The following is a 23,993-nucleotide window of genomic DNA, read 5'->3' on the forward strand; positions in this document are numbered from 1 at the left end:
CACCAGCGTTGGCAGAGGTTCCCTTCTCTAAGGGAATCTGGTCTAGATGATACAGTGTGCTGGTTACAGACAGGACTGAAACAGAGACAGCAGGGAAAGGTATAATAAATCAATTATATTGACTACAGTATATATGTCCTCTGTAACGTCTTGGTAACACAGGAACACTCTGACTTCAATTACATTTATTTTATGTATGCCAAGACTGCAACTGCATTATACTTGCAAAATGTAAAGTTGTTTTGATATTTTTACATGTCCATGTGTTTTTTTTATGATTTACTTGATTAATATTAACAAATCGAAGGGAGATTATACAATTTATCTAAGGATTGTTCCATTTAAAAAAAATTGTTACATTATCATAGTGGGAATTTCAAGGATACAGGGTAATTATTTTCATGTGTATGTCTTTTAATTTGCCAACGCAAAAGATCATGAAGAAAGTTTACCTGAAATAAAGATATCTGCACAAGCTTTGGTGTTGCTGCCAAAAGGAGGAATGAGAAAATAGTGTTTTGACTGACCGCTGAACTATTCTGACCACTGTTCTACAGACTAGATCATCTGGACATGTTTTCAGATGGATTCGCCAATTAATATCCATTATTTAACTATCTAGCAATGAATTCAGGTATCTGCATGTCTGCAATTAAATGATTATCATTGTCCTGTATTACCACACACACATATTTGCTTCAAGGATGAGACCTCTGAACCTGTTTGTATCTACTGTACCAGTCTGTTCATGCATTGCAGTTCTAGTGATGGATTCCAACACGCTCTCATTCCTTATGGCCACTAGATGGCATGAATTGCCATATTTCAGTTTTAGGTTATATGTACATTTACCAAAGGATCCTGTTCTGTGAAACCCTCCCCTCAGGTCACAAAGTTAAACAATTGGATAAATGCTGTAATTTACAATGCAGTATTCTGGGGATTTTCTATGTGAAATTTCATGTGAATTTGATCTTAAATGTAATGTACTTACAGTACCAGTCAAATGTTTAGACACTCATTCAAGGGTTTTTTCTTTATTTTACTATTTTCTACATTGTACAATCATAGTGAAGACATCAAAACTATGAAATAAAACAGAATCATGTACTGTAGTAACCAAAAAAGTGTTAAACAAAAATGTATGAGATTCTTCAACGTAGCCACCCATGCCTTGATGACAGCTTTGCACACTCTCAAGCTTCATGAGGAATGCTTTTCCAACAGTCTTGAAGGAGTTCCCACACACGCCGAACACTTGTTGGCTGCTTTTCCTTCACTCTGCATTCCAACACATGCCAAACTATCTCAATTGGGTTGAGGTCGGATGATTGTGGAGGCCAGGTCATCTGATGCTGCACCATCACTCTCCTTGGTCAAATATCCCTTACACAGCCTGGAGGTGTGTTTTGGGTCATTGTCCTGTTGAAAAACAAATGATAGTCCCTCTAAGCGCAAACCAGATGGGATGGTGTATCGCTGAAGAATGCTGTGGTAGCCATGCTGGTTAAGTGTGCCTTGAATTTTAAATAAATCACTGACTGTGTCACCAGCAAAGCAAATCTGTACCATGCTCGTGTTTCTTGGCCCAAGCAAATCTCTTCTTATTGGTGTCCTTTAGTAGTGGTTTCTTTGAGGTAATTTGACCATGAAGGCATGATTCACGCAGTCTCCGCTGAACAGTTGATGTTGAGATGTGTCTGTTACTCTGTGATGTGCAATCTGAGGTGCAGTTAAGTGCCATTTTCTGAGGCTGGTAACTAATGAACTTAGAGGTAACTCTGGGTCTTTCCTGTGGCGGTCCTCATGAGAGCCAGTTTCATCATAGCGCTTGATTGTTTTTGCGACTGCACTTGACGAAACTTTCAAAGTTCTTGACATTTTCCGCATTGACTGACCTTCATGTCTTAAATTAATGCTAGACTAATTTTGTCTTTGCTTATTTGAGCTGTTCTTGCCATAATATGGACTTGGTCTTTTACCTAATAAGGCTATCTTCTGTATACCACCCCTACCTTGTCACAACACAACTGATGGCTCAAAAGCATTAAGAAGGAAATACATTCCACAAATGAACTTTTAACAAGGCATACTTAATTGAAATGTATTCCAGGTGACTACCTAATGAAGCTGGTTGAGAGAATGTCAAGAGTGTGCAAAGCTGTCATCAAGGCAAAGGGTGGCTACTTTGAAGAATCTCAAATATAAACACTTTTTTGGTTACTACATGATTCCATATGTGTTATTTCATAGTTTTAATGTCTTCACTATTCTACAAAATAAAAAATTAACCATGAATGGGTAAGTGTGTCCAAACTTTTGACTGGTACTATACATATATACAGTGGCAAGAAAAAGTATGTGAACCCTGGAATTATCTGGATTTCTACATAAATTGGTCATAACATTTGTCACACCAACAGACAAACACAGTCTGCTTAAACTAATAACACACAAATTATTGTATTTTCTCTATATTGAATACATCATTTAAACATTTCACAGTGTAGGTTGGGAAGAGTATTGCCTGATGTGAACCATGCCGCAAACAAAATACATCTCAGAAGACCCAAGATTAAGAATTGTTGACTTGCATAAAGCTGGAAAGGGTTACAAAAGTATCTCTAAAAGCATTAATGTTCATCAGTCCACAGTAAAACAAATTGTCTATAAATGGAGAAAGTTCAGCACTGTTGCTACCCTCCCTATGAGTGGCCGTCCTGCAAAGATGACTGAAAGAGCACAGCGCAGAATGCACAATGAGGTTAAGAAGAATCCTAGAGTGTCAGCTAAAGACTTACAGAAATCTCTGGAACATGCTAACATCTCTGTTGACTAGTTTACGATACATTTACATTACATTTAAGTCATTTAGCAGACGCTCTTATCCAGAGCGACTTACAAATTGGTGCATTCACCTTATGATATCCAGGGGAACAGCCACTTTACAATAGTGCATCTAAATCTTTTAAGGGGGGGGTTAGAAGGATTACTTTATCCTATCCCAGGTATTCCTTAAAGAGGTGGGGTTTCAGGTGTCTCCATAAGGTGGTGATTGACTCCGCTGTCCTGGCGTCGTGAGGGAGCTTGTTCCACCATTGGGGTGCCAGAGCAGCGAACAGTTTTGACTGGGCTGTGCGGGAACTGTGCTTCCTCAGAGGTAGGGAGGCGAGCAGGCCAGAGGTGGATGAACGTAAAACACTAAACAAGAATGGGGTTCATGGGAGGACACCACGGAAGAAGCCACTGCTGTCCCCAAAAAACATTGCTGTACGTCTGAAGTTCTCAAAAGAGCATCTGGATGTTCCACAGCGCTACTGGCAAAATATTCTGTGGACAGATGAAACTAAAGTTTAGTTGTTTGGAAGGAACACACAACACTATGTGTGGAGAAAAAAAGGCACACCAACATCAAAACCTCATCCCAACTGTAAAGTATGGTGAAGGGAGCATCATGGTTTGGAGCTGCTTTGCTGCCTCATGGCATGGGCAGCTTGCTATCAACGACGGAAAAATGAATTCACAAGTTTATCAAGACATTTTGCAGGAGAATGTATGTCTGTCTGCGAATTGAAGCTCAGCAGAAGTTGGGTGATGTAACAGGACAACGACTCAAAACGCAGAAGTAAATCAACAACAGAATGGCTTCAACAAAATAAAATATGCCTTCTGGAGTGGCCCAGTCAGAGTCCTGACCTCAACCCGATTGAGATGCTGTGGCATGACCTCGAGAGCAGTTCACACCAGACATCCCAAGAATATTGCTGAACTGAAACAGTTTTGTAAAGAGGAATGGTCCAAAATTCCTCCTGACCATTGTGCAGGTCTGATCTGCAACTACAGAAAACGTTTGGTTGAGGTTATTGCTGCCAAAGGAGGGTCAACCAGTTATTAAAACCAGGGTTCACATACTTTTCCACTCTGCACTGTGAATGTTTACACGGTGTGTTCAATAAAGACATGAAAACATATAATTGTTTGCGTGTTATTAGTTTAAGCACACTATGTTTGTCTATTGTTGTGACTTAGATGATCAGATCATATTTTATGACCAATTTATGCAGAAGTCCAGGAAATTCCAAAGGGTTCACATACTATTTCTTGCCACTGTATTTACACAGTGCATTCTGAAAATATACAGACCACTTGACTTTTTGAAAAAAAAAAATACGTTACAGTCTTATTCTAAAGTGCTTTTGTGTAAATTCTTACAAAGGAACACTCAAAGTCAACTTAATGCACCATAGTACACGTCAATCAGGAGCTCTGCTTGGGCAGTCCCAGCAGTTGTCTTATATACAGCTATACACAGACAAGTTATATTTGCATGATTAAGCATAATTAATTTATCATTACCGTTCTGTTTCATTCATGTGACTGACCAATACTGGTTCATAACATGTGACAGACCAATACCTCACGAGGCTTCTTCTCTCTAAGCTGAGACCTTGAAACATATACAGTTGAAGTCGGAAGTTTACATACACCTTCGCCAAATACATTTAAACTCAGTTTTTCACAATTCCTGACATTTAATCCTAGTGAAAATGCCCTGTCTTAGGTCAGTTAGGATCACCACTTTATTTTAAGAATGTGAAATGTCAGAATAATAGTAGAGAGAATTATTTATTTCAGCTTTTATTTCTTTCATCGCATTCCCAGTGGGTCAGAAGTTTACACTGAATTAGTATTTGGTAGCATTGTCTTTAAATTGTTTAACTTGGGTCAAAAGTTTTGGGTAGCCGTCCACAAGCTTCCCAAAATAAGTTGGGTAAATTTTGGCCCATTCCTCCTGACAGAGCTGGTGTAACTGAATCAGGTTTGTAGGCCTCCTTGCTCGCATACGCTTTTTCAGTTCTGCCCACAACTTTTCTATGGGATTGAGGTCAGGGCTTTGTGATGGCCACTCCAATACCTTGAATTTGTTGTCCTTAAGCCATTTTGCCACAACTTTGGAAGTATGCTTGGGGTTATTGTCCATTTGGAAGACCCATTTGTAATCAAGCTTTAACTTCCTGACTGATGTCTTGAGATGTTGCTTCACTATATCCACATCATTTTCCCACCTCATGATGCCATCTATTTTGTGAAGTGCACCAGTCCCTCCTGCAGCAAAGCACCCCCATAACATGATGCTGCCACCCCCGTGCTTCACGGTTGGGATGGTGTTCTTCGGCTTGCAAGCCTCCCCCTTTTTCCTCCAAACATAACGATGATCATTATGGCCAAACAGTTCCATTTTTGTTTCATCAGACCAGAGGGCATTTCTCCAAACAGTACGATTTTTGTCCCCATGTGCAGTTGCAAACTGTTGTTTGGCTATTTTATGGCTGTTTTGGAGCAGTGGCTTCTTCCTTGCTGAGCGGCCTTTCAGGTTATGTCGTTTTAGGACTCGTTTTACTATGGATATAGATACTTTTGTACCGGTTTCCTACAGCATCTTCACAGGGTCCTTTGCTGTTGTTCTGGGATTGATTTGTACTTTTCGCACCAAAGTACGTTCATCTCTAGGAGACAGAAAGCGTCTCCTTCGGGAGCGGTATGACTCCTGCGTGGTCCCCTGGTGTTTATACTTGCGTACTATTGTTTGTACAGATGAACGTGGTACCTTCAGGCGTTTGGAAATTGCTCCCAAGGATGAACCAGACTTTTGGAGGTCTACAATTTTTTTCTGAAGTCTTGGCTGATTTCTTTTGATTTTCCCATGATGTCAAGCAAAGAGGCACTGAGTTTGAAGGTAGGCCTTGAAATACATCCACAGGTACACTTCCAATTGACTCAAATTATGTCAATTAGCCTATCAGAAGCTTCTAAAGCCATGACATAATTGTCTGGAATGTTCCAAGCTTTTTAAAGGCACAGTCAACTTAGTGTATGTAAACTTCTGACCCACTGGAATTGTGATACAATGAATTATAAGTGAAGAAATCTGTCTGTAAACAATTGTTGGAAAAATGACTTGTGTCATGCACAAAGTAGATGTCCTAACCGACTTTCCAAAGCTATAGTTGGTTAACAATACATTTGTGGAGTGGTTGAAAAACAAGTTTTAATGACTCCAACCTAAGTGTACGTAAACTTCCGACTTCAACTGTATCTTTCGTTCCCAAAACAAGGTCTGGGCATACTGCCAATTTGCAGCTACTGATAGTGAGGATTCGTTCATTCAGCCACTTGCATGAACACAGAAATTGGTTTTTAGAACAGCACATGAATAGAACACAGAAATTGGTCATAGTAAAAGCACAAACATTCAAATTCCCATTACAATGGATTAAATAATTTTTTCCCACTCATCAATCAACACAAAATACCCCATAATGACAAAGCAAAAACAGGTTTTTAGACATTTTTGCAAATTTATATAAAAAAAACTGAAATATCCCATTTCATAGGTATTCAGACCCTTTACTCAGTACTTTGTTGAAGCACCTTTGGCAGCGCTTACAGCCTCGAGTCTTCTTGGTTATAACGCTCCGGTACCGGTTGTCGGTTGGTAGCAGACAGAACAGTTTATGATTCGGGTGGCTGGAGTCTTTGGCGATTTTTAGGTCCTTCCTATGACACCGCCTGGTATAGAGGTCCTGGATGTCAGGAAGCTTGGCCCCAGTGATGTACTGGGATGTACACACTACCCTCTGTAGTGTCTTGCTGTCGGAGGCCGAGCAGTTGCCATACCAGTCGGGGATGAAACTAGTCAGGATGCTCTCGATGGTGCAGCTGTATAACTTTGAGGAACTGAGGACCCATGCCAAATCTTTTCAGTCTCTTGAGGGGGAATAGGCGTTGTCGTGCCCTCTTCACGACTGTCTTTGTGTGTTTGGACCATGATAGTTTGTTGGTGATGTGGACACCAAGGAACTTGAAGCTCTCAACCTGCTCCACTGCAGCCCCGTCATTGAGAATAGGAATCACCTTTGTCTTGATCATGTTGAGGGAGAGATTGTTGTCCTGGCACCACACTACCAGGTCTCTGACCTTCTCCCTATAGGCTGTCTCATCGTTGTCAGTGATCAGGCCTAGGGTTGTACATTTTGGGGAATATTCAGAGGCGGAAACTTTCCGTGGGAATTAACAGGAATTTATGCAAATTAATATTAATACCATTTCAATGTAGATGTTTTTTGCATTGGATACATTTACCATATCATAAAGAGACAGAAACATAAACATTTTACCTTATCATAGTAGTCAAGTAGACATAATTGCAAATTATTAAATCCTTCCAATAGAAATTAACAATTTAGTTACGAATTGAACTTTAATTAAATAAGTTGACTCTTAACATGGGATGATTTCACTGAACAACAAAAGGGAATATTGAATGATCCATCTCCCAAAAATGTTTTTCAACATACATCTGTAAAATGATAATCTAGAAACTAAAGCTTTGGTTGTCTTCCTCTCAGGCTTCCATGTCTTCTCCCTGGACCTCCTCAATGTCCACTTCTTGAACATCAGACTCTGAGGCCTCATCTTCACTGTCACTCTCAAAAAGCCTCAAATTTGCCATGTACGCTGTGGCGTGTATGGGCTTCAGGCAGAAGTCTTCACGCTTTTTGATGTCTTTCAGACCTGCAGTTTCCTCTGCTTGGAGCAACAGTGAAGTGGGCAGGGCAGTATAGATTTATTCTCTTACATCTGCAAGCAGAGTCTGAACATCAGACAGGATGGCATTGTCTCCCTCAATCAGTGCAATGGCTACTGCTATAGGTTTCAGCAGTTCCAGGCTGCTTACCACTCTCTCCCAAAATGCATCCTCCAGGAGGATCCTCTTGATGGGGCTGTCCATATTGGCAGACTGTGATATGGCCATTTCTTGGAGACTCCTTCCTCTCCAGGAGACTGTCAAACATGATGACAACACCACCCCAATGGGTGTTGTTGGGCAGCTTCAATGTGGTGCTCTTATTCTGCTCACTTTGCTTGGTGAGGTAGATTGCTGCTATAACTTGATGACCCTTCACATACCAAACCATTTCCTTGGCTCTCTTGTAGAGTGTATCCATTATTTTTAGTGCCATGATGTCCTTGAGGAGCAGATTCAATGCATGAGAAGCACAGCCAATGAGTGTGATGTGAGGGTAGGAATCCTCCACTTTAGACCAAGCAGCCTTCATGTTCACAGCGTTGTCTGTCACCAGTGCAAATACCTTCTGTGGTCCAAGGTCATTGATGACTGCCTTCAGATCATCTGCAATGTAGAGACCGGTGTGTCTGTTGTCCCTTGTGTCTGTGCTCTTGTAGAATACTGGTTGAAGGGTGGAGATTATGTAGTTAATTATTCCTTGCCCACGAACATTCGACCACCCATCAGAGATGATTGCAATACAGTCTGCTTTCTCTATGATTTGCTTGACCTTCACTTGAACTCTGCATCCAGCAAATGACTAGATAAAGCATGTCTGGTTGGAGGGGTGTATGCTGGGCGAAGAACACATTGCCTGTGAGCATCAGAGGTGAACCAGTTGCATACACAGCTCGAGCAAGACATTCATCAGCATTTCTCTGACTACGTTCCTCCATTGAGTAAAAAAAACTTCTGATTCCAGGAGGACCATGAGCTGTTGCTATCGATAAGGTGTCTGATTCATCATTTTCACCTCGAATAGAAGTAGAGGGACTTTTGTCAGAGGTTGCTTGTTGTGAATGCTGAGGGAACTTTATGCATTTGGCCAGATGATTCTGCATCTTTGTTGCATTCTTCACATATGATTTGGCACAGTATTTGCAAATGTACACAGATTTTCCTTCTACATTAGCTGCAGTGAAATGTCTCCACACATCAGATGCTGAACCGTGGCATTTTCCTGTAAAGATTAGAAAAAAATTGTAAAAAAAAACAATTCCATGTACAGATAAATAGTTCAGCAGTTAGATGAATCAACTCCTTTGTAAGATAAATGTTTTAAAATGAAACATGTATGGAAGCTGTAACGCTGGTGTAAAGGATTTGGAGACAGGCGCAGGAATACATCATCTGGGTTTTTAATACACCCAAAGCAAACACGTAAACAAAACACTGGGATGTACCCAAACGAAAGAGCGAGGGTAAACCTTGTAGAATGACACGGGACGAGACCCGTAGTACACGATGCACAAAACACGCAGCACAGGCTGAGACAACGCATAGGTACTCACACGACCAACAGACATGGAAACAATAATCGACAGCCCAATGGGGAAACAAAGGGTACATTTATGCAAACACAATCAGTGAGGAATTAGAACCAGGTGCCCGTAATGACACAGTTCAGTGCAGCCTAGAAGGCCGGTGATGTCGACCTCCGGAACTGGTGAACAGAATGAGCAGCAGTACCGGGGTATCCGTGACAGAAATGGTTGAATTAACACTCCTCAGTTAGCAGGCTCAAGGGAGCTAAAACCCACATGGTAGTTGTATTTGTATTTATTATGGATCCCCATTAGCTGCTGCCAAAGCTGGGGTCCAGCAAAATTAAGGCAGTTTATACAATTTTAAAACATTACAAAACATTCACAGATTTCACAACACACTGTGTGCCCTCAGGCCCCTACTCCACCACTACTACATATCTACATTACTAAATCCATGTGTATGTATAGTGGGTATGTTATCGTATTTGTGTGTGTGTGTGTGTGTGTGTGTGTGTGTGTGTGTGTGTGTGTGTGTGTGTGTGTGTGTGTGTGTGTGTGTGTGTGTGTGTGTGTGTGTGTGTGTGTGTGTGTGTGTGTGTGTGTGTGTGTGTGTGTGTGTGTGTGTGCAAATGTTTCTGTTGCTTCACAGTCCCCACTGTCACACAACATGTCGTACTGGAGAGAAGACCAAGGCGCAGCAGGTATTTGGATACTCATATTTTAATTCCAAAGAAAAAGGAGTAAAGCATCCACTTGACAAAACATTAAGAGATACTCACGACAGTGCAACAGTTCTGCAGGCTATTAAAAGCAGTGCAAAAACAACTACAAACAATCCCAAAGAAAAACACACACACCTATATAGGACTCCCAATCAAAGGCAACTCAACACACCTGCCTTCAATTGGAAGACCAAACACCAACACAAACATTCACACACACAAAACTGCCACGTCCTGACCCCAAAACTAATACAATAGCTCCATCTGCTGGTCAGGACGTGACACCCCACTGTGCCATAAGGTGTTTTTTAATCTGTTTTTTAAATCTAATTTTACTGCTTGCGTCAGTTACTTGATGTGGAATAGAGTTCCATGTTGTCATGGCTCTATGTAGTACTGTGTGCCTCCCATTCTCTGTCCTGGACTTGGGGACTGTGAAGAGACCTCTTGTGGTATGTCTTGTGGGGTATGCATGGGTGTCTGAGCTGTATGCCAGTAGTTTATAATGACAGCTCGGTGCATTCAACATGTCAATACCTCTCATAAATAGAAGTAGTGATGAAGTCAATCTCTCCTCCACTTTCAGCCAGGAGAGATTGACATGCATATTATTAATATTAGCTCTCTGTGTACATCCAAGGGCCAGCCGTGCTGCCCTGTTCTGAACCAATTGCAATTTTCCTAAGTCCTTTTTTGTGGCACCTGACCACACGACTGAACAGTAGTCAAGGTGCGACAAAACTAGGGCCTGTAGGACCTGCCTTGTTGATAGTGTTGTTAAGAAGGCAGAGCATCGCCTTATTATAGACAGACTTCTTCCCCATCTTACCTACTACTGTATCAATATGTTTTGACCATGACAGTTTACAATCTAGGGTTACTCCAAGCAGTTTAGTCATCTCAACTTGCTCAATTTCCACATGATTTATTACAAGATTTAGTTGCGGTTTAGGGTTTAGTGAGTGTTTTGTTCCAAATACAATGCTTTTAGTTTTAGAAATATTTAGGGCTAACTTATTCCTTGCCACCCACTCTGAAACTAACTGCAGCTCTTTGTTGAGTGTCGCAGTCATTTGAGTTGCTGTTGTAGCTGGCGTGTATAGTGTTGAGTCATCCGCATACATAGAAACTCTGGCTTTACTCAAAGTCAGTGACATGTCGTAAGTAAAATTGAAAAAAGCAAGGGGCCTAAACAGCTACCCTGGAGAATTCCTGATTCTAACTAGATTATATTTGATAGGCTTCCATGAAAGAACACCCTCTGTGTTCTGTTAGACAAGTAACTCTTTATCCACATTATAGCAGGGGGTGTAAAGCCATAACACATTTTTCCAGCAGTAGACTACAGTATGATCAATAATGTCAAAAGCTGCACTGAAGTCTAACAAGACAGCCCCCACAAGAATTTTATCATCAATTTCTCTCAGCCAATCAAATCAAAGTTTATTTGTCACGTGCGCTGAACACAACAGGTGTAGACCTTACAGTGAAATGCTTACATACAGGCTCTAACCAATAGTGCAAAAAAGGTATTAGGTGAACAATAGGTAAGTAAAGAAATAAAAACAACAGTAAAAAGACAGTGAAAAACAGTAGTGAGGCTATAAAGGTAGCGAGGCTACATACATACAACAGTTAGTCAGGCTGATTGAGGTAGTATGTACATGTAGATATGGTTAAAGTGACTATGCATATATGATGAACAGAGAGTAGCAGTAGCGTAAAGAGGGGTTGGCGGGTGGTGGGTGGCGGGACACAATGCAGATAGCCCGGTTAGCCAATGTGCGGGAGCGCTGGTTGGTCAGGCCAATTGAGGTAGTATGTACATATGTACATGAATGTATAGTTAAAGTGACTGTGCATATATGATAAACAGAGAGTAGCACCAGCGTAAAAGAGGGGTGGGGGGGGCACACAATGCAAATAGTCCGGGTAGCCATTTCATTACCTGTTCAGGAGTCTTATGGTTTGGGAGTAAAAACTGTTGAGAAGCCTTTTTGTCCTAGACTTGGCACTCCGGTACCGCTTGCCATGCGGTAGTAGAGAGGACAGTCTATGACTGGGGTGGCTAGGGTCTTTGACAATTTTTAGGGCCTTCCTCTGACACTGCCTGGTGTAGAGGTCCTGGATTGCAGGCAGCTTAGCCCCAGTGATGTAATTTGTGTAGGTGCTGTGCTTGTTGAGTGTCCTTCCCTATAAGCATGCTGAAATTCTGTTGTCAATTTGTTTACTGTAAAATAGCATTGTATCTGGTCAAACACAATTTTTTCCAGACGTTTACTAAGGGTTGGTAACAGGCTGATTGGTTGGCTATTTGAGCCAGTAAAGGGGGCTTTACTATTCTTGGGTAGCAGAATGACTTTAGCTTCCCTCCAGGCCTGAGGGCACACGCTCTCTAGTAGGCTTAAATTGAAGATGTGGCAAATAGGAGTGGCAATATTGTCTGCTATTATCCTCAGTCATTTTCCATCTAGATTTTCAGACCCTGGTGGCTTGTCATTGTTGATAGACAATCATTTTTTCACCTCTTCCACACTGACTTTATGGAATTCAAAAGTACAATTCTTGTCTTTTATAATTTGGCCCGATATACTTGGATGTCAGCGTTTGTTGCTGGCTTATTTTGCCAGTGAAAAAGTCATTCAAGTAGTTTGCAATATCAGTGGGCTTTGTGATGAATGAGCCATCTCATTCAATAAATGAAGGAGCCGAGTTGGCTTTTTTCCCAAAATTTCATTTAAGGTGCCCCAAAGCTTTTTACTATCATTCTTTATATAATTTATCTTTGTTTCATAGTGTAGTTTATTTTTCTTTTTATTTAGTTTAGTCACATGATTTCTTAATTTGCAGTATGTTTGCCAATCAGTTGGGCTGCCAGACTTAATTGCCATACCTTTTGCCTCATCCCTTTCAACCATACAATTTTTCAATTCCTCATCAATCCAAGGGGATTTAACAGTTTTTACAGTAATTTTCTTAATGGGTGCATGCTTATTAGTAACTGGAATAAGTAGTTTCATAAATGCGTCAAGTGCAGCGTCTTTGCTCCTCATTGCACACCACAGACCAGCAAATATTATTTTCTTTATCATCAACATATGAATCACTACAAAAATTAACTAGCAGAAATTGTTAACAAGTTAGAAATTATTGAAACACACTTTGCTGTAGGCTACTATTTACTAGTTAACAAAAAAGCATATATGTCATATTCCCCAAATTCCCAGGCTTAACTTCCCATGGAAAATTTCCAGGGAAATTCCAGAAATTTACCGGAAGGTTTCCGACCCTTTGCAACCCTAATCAGGCCTACCTTTTGGTATTTTTGGGGGTATTTTATTAGGATCTCCATTAGCTGTTGCAAAAGCAGCAGCTACTCTTCCTGGGGTCCACACAAAACATGAAACATGACATAATACAGAACATTAATAGACAAGAACAGCTCAAGGACAGAACTACATAAATATTTTTTAAAGGCACACGTAGCCTACATATCAATACATTCACACAGACTATCTGGGTCAAATAGGGGAGAGGTGTTGTGCCGTGAGGTGTTGCTTTATCGGTTTTTTTTAAACCAGGTTTGCTGTTTATTTGAGCAATATGAGATGGAACGGAGTTCCATGCAATAATGGCTCTATATAATACTTTACACTTTCTTGAATTTGTTCTAGATTTGGGGACTGTGAAAAGGCCCCTGTGGGCATGTCTGGTGGGGTAAGTTGACTATGCAAACAATTTGGGATATTCAACACATGAATGTTTCTTATAAAAATAAAAGTGATGCAGTCAGTCTCTCCTCAACTCTTAGCTAAGAGAGACTGGCATGCATAGAATTTATATCAGCCCTCTGATTACAATGAAAAGCAAGATGTGCCGCTCTGTTCTGGGCCAGCTGCAGCTTAACTAGGTCTTTCCTTACAGCACTTGATCTCACAACTGGACAATAATCAAGATAAGACAAAACTAGAACCTACAGAACTTGCTTTTTGGAGTGTGGTGTCAAAAAAGCAGAGCATCTCTTTATTAGGGACAGACCTCTCCCCATCTTTACAACCATTGAATCTATATATTTTGACCATGACAGTTTACAATCTAAGGTAATGCCAAGTAATTTAGTCTCCTCAACTTGTTCAACAGCCACACCATTCATTACCAGATTCAGCTGAGGTCTAGAACTTAGGGAGTGCAGGGCCTGGTGAGTGCAGGGCCTGGTGAGTGCAGGGCCCATTGACATTCTTAACCACTAACTGTTTGGACATCCTGCAGAAGATTTGCTGGTACTGCACGCATCCGAAAGACATGGTTGTGGTGTTAGGATTTTACACTCAGTTGGGGAAGGGACATAGGGCAACCCGCCTTTGTTGGTAAAGGTGTCAACCAAATGGGACCTAAGTATTTAGAGAGAGGCTAGTGTATTGTTTAGGGACAGTGAGGGATATTGAGAGCTGCTTTTAAGAGGAAAGATCAGTCAACAAAGTGAATGGACTTGGGGGCTGCAGAAGGTGTGAAAAGTCTTAGGAGGGCAGTTCTTACACAGTATGTATTGTTGTGTATGGAATATTTGTCACGTCCTGACCAGTATAAGGGTTATTTGTTATTGTAGTTTGGTCAGGACGTGGCAGAGGGTATTTGGTTTATGTGGTTCGGGGTGTGTGTATTATGTAGAGGGTAGTTGATTTATGTATTCCGGGGTTTTTTGGTCACTGCTCTATGTTAGTCTATTTCTATGTTCTTTCTAGTTAGTCTGTGTCTATGTTGAGTTTATTGGGGTGTGGACTCTCAATTGAAGGCAGGTGTTGTCTAGTTGCCTTTGATTGAGAGTCCTATATATTAGGGTGTGTTTGTAATTTGTGGGAGGTTGTTTCTTGTTTAGCTGTCATTGCCTGACAAGACTGTCTTTTTCGTCGTTCTTCGTTGTTATTTTTGTATACGTGTTTGTTTGGTTTTCCTTCTTTCACCTATTAAAAGAAGATGAGTATACAACCCGATGCGTTTTTGTCCTTCCCAGACGACAACCGTGACAATATTAAGGAGAAATGGCACCTCTCAATTGCTCTCATACACAACAATACATTTACTGTCTCTAAGAACAACCCTGCATAACCCAACAAAAACTTAATCTCAAAGACCTGTCTTTAAACCTCCCCAGCCCCATGACTTTGACAGATCATTCTTGTTATTTGTAGCCTTTGGCAGGGGGGAAGGCCGACAGAAACGCATTGTTATTGAAAAATATTGTTGGCTGCAGCTGTGATAAAGCCGGTTAAGACAGTGTACAGTAAGTGTATATTTTGCATTTCTGAAATTATTTTGATGTGACATGAACGTCAAGGGCTTTACCTTTCTAGAGCCGTATCACAGTTGAGAATCGATTCACGTTTTGGCTCTGGAAGCCAAAACAGCCAAATACTCCATCAAACGTGAATCAATCAACTTACTGTACATGGTTTTAATCAGTTTTAACACAATTGCAGCCAAACAGTATTTTTCAGTGACAACACGTTTGTGGCATCTGCCTTCCATTTACACACAGGTTGTTTGGAGACTCCAATAGCTAACTATCACAGTAGGCCTGCCAAGGTTTTGTATGGTGGGATTGGCCATGTATAAATCATTCAGGTTCTCTTGTCTGATTAAACAATATATTCCAAACTAACATTATACATAAGTTATAATCTGTCTTTTGTTTTATGTCATCTGTTATCATTAGCCAGAACCTGTTTCGTTTTACATACATATAGAGGCTCAAACTAATGATTGTAGTTGATGGAATCACAATCGTCTATATATTTTGTGAACATGTTTAGTTGGTTAATGTAGAAACCTTTAGCAATTAATGCTCAGAAGATGGGATGGGTCATGTGTTATGTTATTCCTAACCTAGGCTCAGGGTGGCAGTCTTAACAGATAAAATATCAGATTTACAACCCACCCAGTGCTTCTAGAGTAGCACGCTATGCTTGTGTAGTGGTGAAGACAGTGACAAGTACTGATCACTAAAGAAACACTCATAAATGACTCATGGTCTTGATACCATGTCTGCCACCAAATTTACATACAGTACAAGTCAAAAGTTTGGACAAGCCTACTCATTCAAGGGTTTTTCTTTATTTTTACTATTTTCTACATTGTAGAATAATAGTGAAGACATCAACACTATGAAATAACAAATATGGTATCATGTAGCAACCAAAAAAGTTATAAAGAAATCCAAATATATTTTATATTTGAGATTCTTCAAAGTAGCCACCCTTTGCCTTGATGACAGCTTTTCACACTCTTGGGATTCTCTCAACCAGCTTCATGAGGTAGTCACCTGGAAAGCATTTCAATTAACAGGTGTGTCTTGTTAAAAGTTAATTTGTTTAATTTCTTTCCTTCTTAATGCAAAAACCATCAAGCGCTATGATGAAACTGGCTCTCATGAGGACCGCCACAGGAAAGGAAGACCCAGAGTCTTATTAGACTTAACTACACCTCAGATTACAGCCCAAATAAATGCTTCACATAGTTAAAGTAACAGACACATCTCAACATCAACTGTTCAGAGGAGACTGCGTGAATTAGGCATTCATGGTCGAATTTCTGCAAAGAAACCACTACTAAAGGACACCAATAAGAAGAAGAGACTTGCTTGGGCCAAGAAACATGAGCAATGGACATTAGACCGGTGGAAATCTGTCCTTTGGTCTGATGAGTCCAAATGTTATATTTTTGGTTCCAACCGCCTTGTCTTTGTGAGACGCAGAGTAGGTGAACGGATGATCTCAGCATGTGTGGTTCTCACCGTGAAGCATGGAAAGGAGGTGTAATTGTGTGTGGGGGTGCTTTGCTGGTGACACTGTCTGTGATATTTTTTAATTCAAGGCACATTTAACCAGCATGGCTACCATAGCATTCTGCAGCGATACGCCATCCCATCTGGTTTGCACTTAGTGGGACTATCATTTGTTTTTCAACAGGACAATGATCCAACACACCTTCAGGCTGTGTAAGGGCTATTTGACAAAGAAGGAGATTGATGGTGCTGCATCAGATGAGCTGTCCTCCACAATCACCCGACCTCAACCCAATTGAGATGGTTTGGGATGAGTTGGACCGCAGATTTAAGGAAAAGAAGCCAACAAGTGCTCAGCATATGTGGGAACTCGTTCAAGACTGTTGGAAAAGCATTCCTTATAAAGCTGGTTGAGAGAATGCCAAGAGTGTGCAAAGCTGTCACCAAGGCAAAGGGTGGCTACTTTGAAGAATCTAAAATATGAAATATATTTTGATTTGTTTAACGCTTTCTTGGTTTACTGCATGATTCAACATGTTTTATTTATTTTATAGATTTGATGTCTTTACTATTATTCTACAATGTAAAAATAAAGAAAAACCCTTGAATGAGTAGATGTGTCCAAACTTTTGACTGGTACTGTATGTTATCATTATGGGGCATAATTGTAACTAGTCAAACATACAGGTCATCAAAAAGAAAGGAGGACCAAGGCACTCTTCATATAATTAATTAAAATGCCTTTATTTGTATGGCATGTTCAATAGAAACAACGTTTTAAAAATCCGACGCGTTTCGGGTGCATGGCCTTCGTCAGGGAGTACAAAGAAATAATACAATGTCCTATTTTGAACAGCTTTTCCAATTAGCCCTAATTTGAAGAGGGAGTGGTTACAAAATTGATTGGACACACCTAGTAAGCAATACTACACACATTAAAAAGTGAAATACTGTAGCTATGTTATCAAAAAACCTTAAGGTTAGAACTACCTTTCTAGGCGTTCTGATACTTCTAGCTTGGAGTTGAATGTTTTGATAACATAGCTACAGTTTTTCACTTTTTAATGTGTATAGTATTGCTTACTGGAAATGAACATCATTCAATATGTACTAAAGATAGATTTGTGAGGGGAAGATTTGATCTTTCTTGAATCAATAGCCTATTTTTCAGAGCTTTATTGAGAGAAGTGTTGAATAATTTGCAGCACATAGGCTAGGTGTAAATACATCATGCTGCTTGGTTAGCAAGTGTCACTTCCTCCTGATTTGGCTCCCATCAAGGCTTCTGCTGTCCTAACACACATGACTACCCTCCTGAAGCATCTTACCAGTTGGCACCATGTGAAAAGCTAGTAATTTGCTGGCGCAAATGGGGACACGTCAGGCTGAGGAGTAGCCTAAGTGCTACATTGGCAAGGTTGAGTCACTGAATCCCTTTTGAGTACGTAGGAGTATAAGGATCTGGCTCATGTTCACACGAGAACATGAAACCACAAAGTGCTTTGGAATTCCCACAGAGCAAGCCACTATTGCCCAAGGTAAACAAAGACTGTGTGTTTGTTACGTGTATGCGTTATTCAAGAGTCATCCAAGACACCTGATGCAATCCAAAACTTTACAATGAATATTTTCTTTGAGTCACCATGCCCTTAGTCTAATCAGACAAGTCTGAAACTTGCACTGGGTGACAAAAATATATGAAAGAAGTTTAATTGTTATTTTCTTTATTATCGCCTACTAACCTCTATCATCATAAAAAAATGTTTTGTTGTGGAATATTTTCCTGCACGGCAGGAAATACAAACTTGTAATGTGTATAGGTTTAAACGGGCTTCTAAAGTTTGTAATTTCCACTTTAAAATGTCAGAATTAATTTGCCCTAACAAAAAATGTAGCAACACCTACAAAAAAAAATCCATTAATTATATAATCCATATAATAATTCACATTTCATGTTGCTGCAGGATTATTTTCCAGCCGTAGCCAACTGTCTCAAATAAAGATCTCTCATCTGTACCTTATAAATGTTTGGTAGATGTATAGGGTTATATGGAAGTGTTTACAGTACAGACTAGACTAGAGACAAGTCAGGACAAAGCTGTTCCACCAAAGAATGACAACACAGCTGATCTGCCCCTGCTCCTTCTCGTCTAGTCAACAAGCTGTTCAACACTAAACACACACAAGCACTATCCAACTTTCCCTGGAGGTTCTCTACTATTTGTAGTGTAAATGTGGGTTTTACCTGTCTCAGTATTTGGAGTAGATTTGTTTGTTTTTCATAGATAGGGATTTTATCAGATAGAAACCACAAACTACTGAGTGTTTATGGGCCTTTTGCAATCAAAAAAGTTTCTGGGATCAATGACTGAGAACATTCTTTTTGGGCTGCGAGAATACAAGATTAAAATGATCTAACAAATTAGATACTGAAAACTGTGAATGAAAAGGAAATAAACACAAGGCAAAACCACAAAAGACAACCAATATTGATTTCAATGAGATTTTCCTATGTCTTGTGCATCTCAGTTTTGTCCCTGTTTGTAGTTGAGCAAGTACCAATGCACATCTGTGGCTCAGTTGGTAGAGCATGGTGTGTGCAACGCCAGGGTTGTGGGTTCGATTCCTACGGGGGGCCAGTACAACATTTTTTTTTTTTAAATGCATGAAATGTATGTATTCACTACTGTAAGTCGCTCTGGATAAGAGCATCTGGTAAATGTATAACTGTGTGTAAAAAAGGGAAAACACCTCAGTGAGGTTTTCATTAGTGGTGACTAATCTGAAAAAGTCCTTGAGACATTTTTCCTGTTCTGTTTTTCCTGCTCTGAGATGGTAGTATCACTGGGCAGAGCTCTACCTGTGCACATGGCGTTTCAGTTCATATTTAATCTAAGGATCAGCTAAAAATAACATTGTGGAGCTAGAATAGCTTCACTCACATATAAACCTGGGACATACTGTACATTAAATTACATATTGTTATATTACTGTCTCTGCTGCTTGTTCTAAGGTTCACATTCATTCCTGTCCTCACTTTCAACATAGATTTATCTTAATGATACAGAGACCTGGATCATTAAAGGTTAATAAACATATTTGGTGTCAATTTAATAGGGTGACGGGTCAGAAAACAAAATTATGCAGTTATAGGGCCATTTGCATTCAAATGTATTCCATCACTGGGAGAGAAGAACAGAGTTGAAGTAACATTTACCTGCTGCAACACACATCCCATAGTAGCCTAAACATGCCAGCTGCTTCGCTCAGTTTTGTTTGTTTCTTATGAAGTCATGTTTTGTTACAAGTATTTATTTGTTATATGTTGCACGAAATGTGCAGTATCTTGTGCTTGAAATTACATTTGCGCAACACAGGCGCATATCTATAGGGGAGGCATATTCGGTGGGAAGCAATGGATCTGTTCCATCAGGCGATGCCTCCCCATAAAACCATGCCTTCCCTCTTTCTAGCACCATAGGCATTGTGTAGGTATACAGTGCTACTGTAGGCTATGTCACAGTCTGCAGAACAGCCACAGTTCCACTTGTTGTGTCTTTAGGTATTAATATCGCAGGCTTATTGCATGCCAAGAGCTCAGCCAACATTTTATTGGGTGTAATGAATACATAATGAAGGCCATTAGCAAAGAATAAGACCCAGCGTTTCCTGTTTCACATGATTCAGCTTTACAACAAGACAGTTTGTTTTAATGGCCACAGGCTCTTTGCTTGGGTGGCATCCGTCTGAGCTGATTTTCTAGGAAAGCGTGAGTAAGACAGTTGTGAACCAGTTGCTTATTGAGAGCTTGCAAAGTAGGGACTGAGTCATGTCTGGAATACCTTGATTGTTCAAATAGTTAATTGCTTTGATAAATATATTAATATTTTGTACACAATTGCAGAATACAGTAGGCCTACTACGTAAGTAAGTAAATAAAATATTTAATTTTGTGTGAATTTACTGGTAATTGAGATACAATTTTACAGCTAAGCAGCATTAAGCAGTCACAAAGGCATAGGGCTGTTGTAATATCTGTCAGTCGAAGTAGGGGAAAGCGTTTGTTTGTGATTGAATCGTGTGGATCTGCGAAAGTTATGGCCTCTTGTCTGAGGCAGCCATTTTGCAGGCCAACTGACATTTACTCCTGAGGTGCTGACCTGTTGCACCCTCGACAACCACTGTTATTATTATTATTTGACCCTGCTGGTCATCTATGAACATTTGAACATCTTGGCCATGTTCTGTTATAATCTCCACCTGGCACAGCCAGAAGAGGACTGGCCACCCCTCATAGCCTGGTTCCTCTCTAGGTTTCTTCCTAGGTTCTGGCCTTTCTAGGGAGTTTTTCCTAGCCACTGTGCTTCTACATCTGCATTGCTTGCTGTTTGGGGTTTTAGGCTGGGTTTCTGTACAGCACTTTGTGACATCAGCTGATGTAAGAAGGGCTTTATAAATACATTTGATTGACATTTTATTGAAAGGATCTGCAGAGGTGGTTGCGCTGGGACTCCTAGGTTTGCAAGCAGATTGCCAGGAGGTGTACCTGAAGGTGGGGCCCATGATGATTTTGATTGCACACCTTTGGATCTTCTCAAGTAGGTTGTGTTGGTTGGCTGTGAGACCTGGGTGCCATACTCGAGCCTGGACAGACAAAGCAGTTAAGGGCTGTTGTTCCCTTAAGCAAGGCACTTTACCCCTAAGTGCTCCAGGGGCGCTGTTCGGCAGCAGGCTCCCAGCCTGTGATGTGTGTGTTATATGTCAGGTTGGGTACTGTCTGTGACAGTATTGTCGTCCTCACTATACTGGTAAGAGTCTGATGATTGTAAGACTGTAAAATTGGTATCTGATAGCAACCTTACACTCTAAAAATAAAGGTCACTGGAAGATCTTTTAGGGGTTCTTCAAATTGAACCTCTAAGTTCTTCGAATAATAATTGTTTACCCCTCCCCCCAATTATTATTATTATTAATCAGCATAACAACAATAACACAATATTTTGTTTAGTGGCAAAGCAGAATTCAAAAATCTAAATATGAGGTCAACTCCGAGCAGAGCTCCAAGTTCAATCAGTTTATCCTCTGGCGTGTTAATGTGTTGATATCCTTCGTATCCATAGCAAGAATGATTTTGCAGTGCATGGTGATCGAACAGTTTCCCAGTTATATTCATCAGCGGTGTAGTGAGGGTGAAGTCTGTGAATACAAAAATAATAATTCATAATTATACAAATGATTAACAAAACATGCACACGACAGTATTCATACCATGGTTTTTGTGGTAAATGTGAATGGAAAAAAATGGTTCACTTTTTACAACGGTTTTCATACCTTATCTATAATGTAGAGACCTCTGGGATCTTCATTGAAGAGGTCAGGTAGAAGGAAGATGGCTGCTGTGACTGAGTCCTATAAGGTTTTAGAGAAACCATTTATAAATGATAGCCTACATGTGATCTGCATAACATTATGCGACAAACCAATACCAATTGTACATACCTTTGTGGGCCTCATCAGTATACCTGCAGACACAGACACACAAATAAGTGGGCAGTTCAGTCATCTGCGCCCAATGCAGCTATAGCCTTCAACATATTCTTACCTCTTTGTTGATTAACATCCCATTGAATTGTGTCCATTTTCTGTTTTAGAAAGAATTTTAAAAGCCACAGCTATTTGTACAAATATGAAAAGATAGATGGTATCATCATAAAACAATATCAATGTAGATCAGATAAGGGAGAAACCTTACCTTTAATTGAGGAGATCTTAAAAATGTTCAGTTAAGTGCCTGCACCTGTTGTTTTCTCAAATTCAAATCTACATTTTTCAGTTGGGCAGTTAGGTTCCTGCAAGAACCCCCAAGAACTGAGGTTTCTCGATGAAGCCCACCTTCTATGGTGTTCTTTGAAGTACCTTTTAGAGTGTGTTGTCTTAGAGGCCATCTAATCCAGCTCTTTCAGATCAGTGAGAGAAGGTGAGATGTAGAGGTTATTTTAAATACACAGTAGCAGCAGCTCCTATAACGTGTGCAATGTCAAAACTACTCGTTCAATAAAGAGCAGCACTCCACGGTACAGACTTACTGCCTCTTGGGGCTATCTTTGTTCACCTGAAAAACAAAGATACAAAAATGGGATTGAAATTAGATATTTTTTTGCCAATGACTTGGCTGCCTCACAAGTCTCAGAAATGTCTTGACATTGTCTTGTCTTGAAATTGTCTGAAACATAGACAAAAAAATCCCTCTATTTTGTTTTTCTGTTTTTCTGCACAGTATAATTATAGCATGTAAAACTGTCTAGAAAGGCTGATCAGACTTTCAAAGTGTTTCATGGGGTTTTCCACCATTTAGCTATTGTCCATTAGCCAACATTTCCTGCTACAGAATGCAGGATATGACTTCATCCCTAGGACGTAGGAACACTGATCCTATCATTCCATATCGTCCCTCATCATAACTGGGACATTTCTGAGTCATCCTCAGGGTACAAGGTCAGATTGTATCAACACCTGAAAAAGCAGTCACATTTGGAGGGATATGTAGAGACATGTCCAAAGTGATTATGGGATTTTGACATGTGCGTATGTTTGGAAAAGTGTTTGCTTAGTCATTGCAAACAACGTCATGCTCTGTCCCATTAACTGGAAACTATAGAGCAGATCTAGAGCTAATATTAAAACTGTATAAAACTTTACATGAAGATTATGAAGCCTTCAGAAATACCCTTATTAAGCCTACACAGATTGTTAATAAATAATTTATGACAAAATTACATATTATATACTACCATAACCACCTCTACCCATCATGGCCTTATTTACATGAACATTTATTGTGTTCCTCAAGTCTAGTCATACATCAACCAATGGATTCTGGCTAATACAGCAGCAGCCAATTGGATTCTGATATGGATTCTGATACAGATATGTTCTGTATCTGCGGCTAAGGCCTAATCTCACTCCCAATCTCATCTTTTACCCCATTATTATCCTAATAACATACTTTCACAATGTTGCATACCTCTCTGTATGCTCATCCACAGATAACCACTTGTTAACATGTGGGTCGGTAAACCAAACATTTTGTGGTACCTTCACGACACCTGGGACATGTCTAGAGCCACTGTACTAGTCCTGTTGGGACAGGAGTTCTTAAACTGTCATGCCTGCTCCCGCTCCCCCTCTGACGCTCGAGGGCGTCAGGCTGTCCATCATTACGCACAACTGTCCCTATCGTTACTCGCATCTGCGCTTCATTGGACTGACCTGGACTCCATCACTTTATTGATTGCCTCCTCTATATACCATAGCAGCACCCACCTGTAGCACGCGCTCCAGCAGGTATATCTCTCTGGTCACCCCTAAAGCCA

At 40.3% G+C, this 23,993-nt stretch overlaps 1 long non-coding RNA gene across 1 annotated transcript; it reads right to left on the reverse strand.

Moving 5' to 3' along the window:
- Positions 1-21,055: 21,055 nt before the first annotated feature.
- LOC115154374 (uncharacterized) lies at positions 21,056-23,931 on the reverse strand. Its single transcript, XR_003867880.1, has 4 exons — positions 22,223-23,931; positions 22,120-22,142; positions 21,952-22,029; positions 21,056-21,816 (listed from the first exon to the last, which is right to left on the reverse strand). It is a non-coding gene; the product is annotated as an uncharacterized LOC115154374 (long non-coding RNA).
- Positions 23,932-23,993: the final 62 nt, after the last annotated feature.

Source organism: Salmo trutta, chromosome 19 (assembly GCF_901001165.1).
Source record: "Salmo trutta chromosome 19, fSalTru1.1, whole genome shotgun sequence".
Lineage (NCBI taxonomy): Eukaryota > Metazoa > Chordata > Actinopteri > Salmoniformes > Salmonidae > Salmo > Salmo trutta.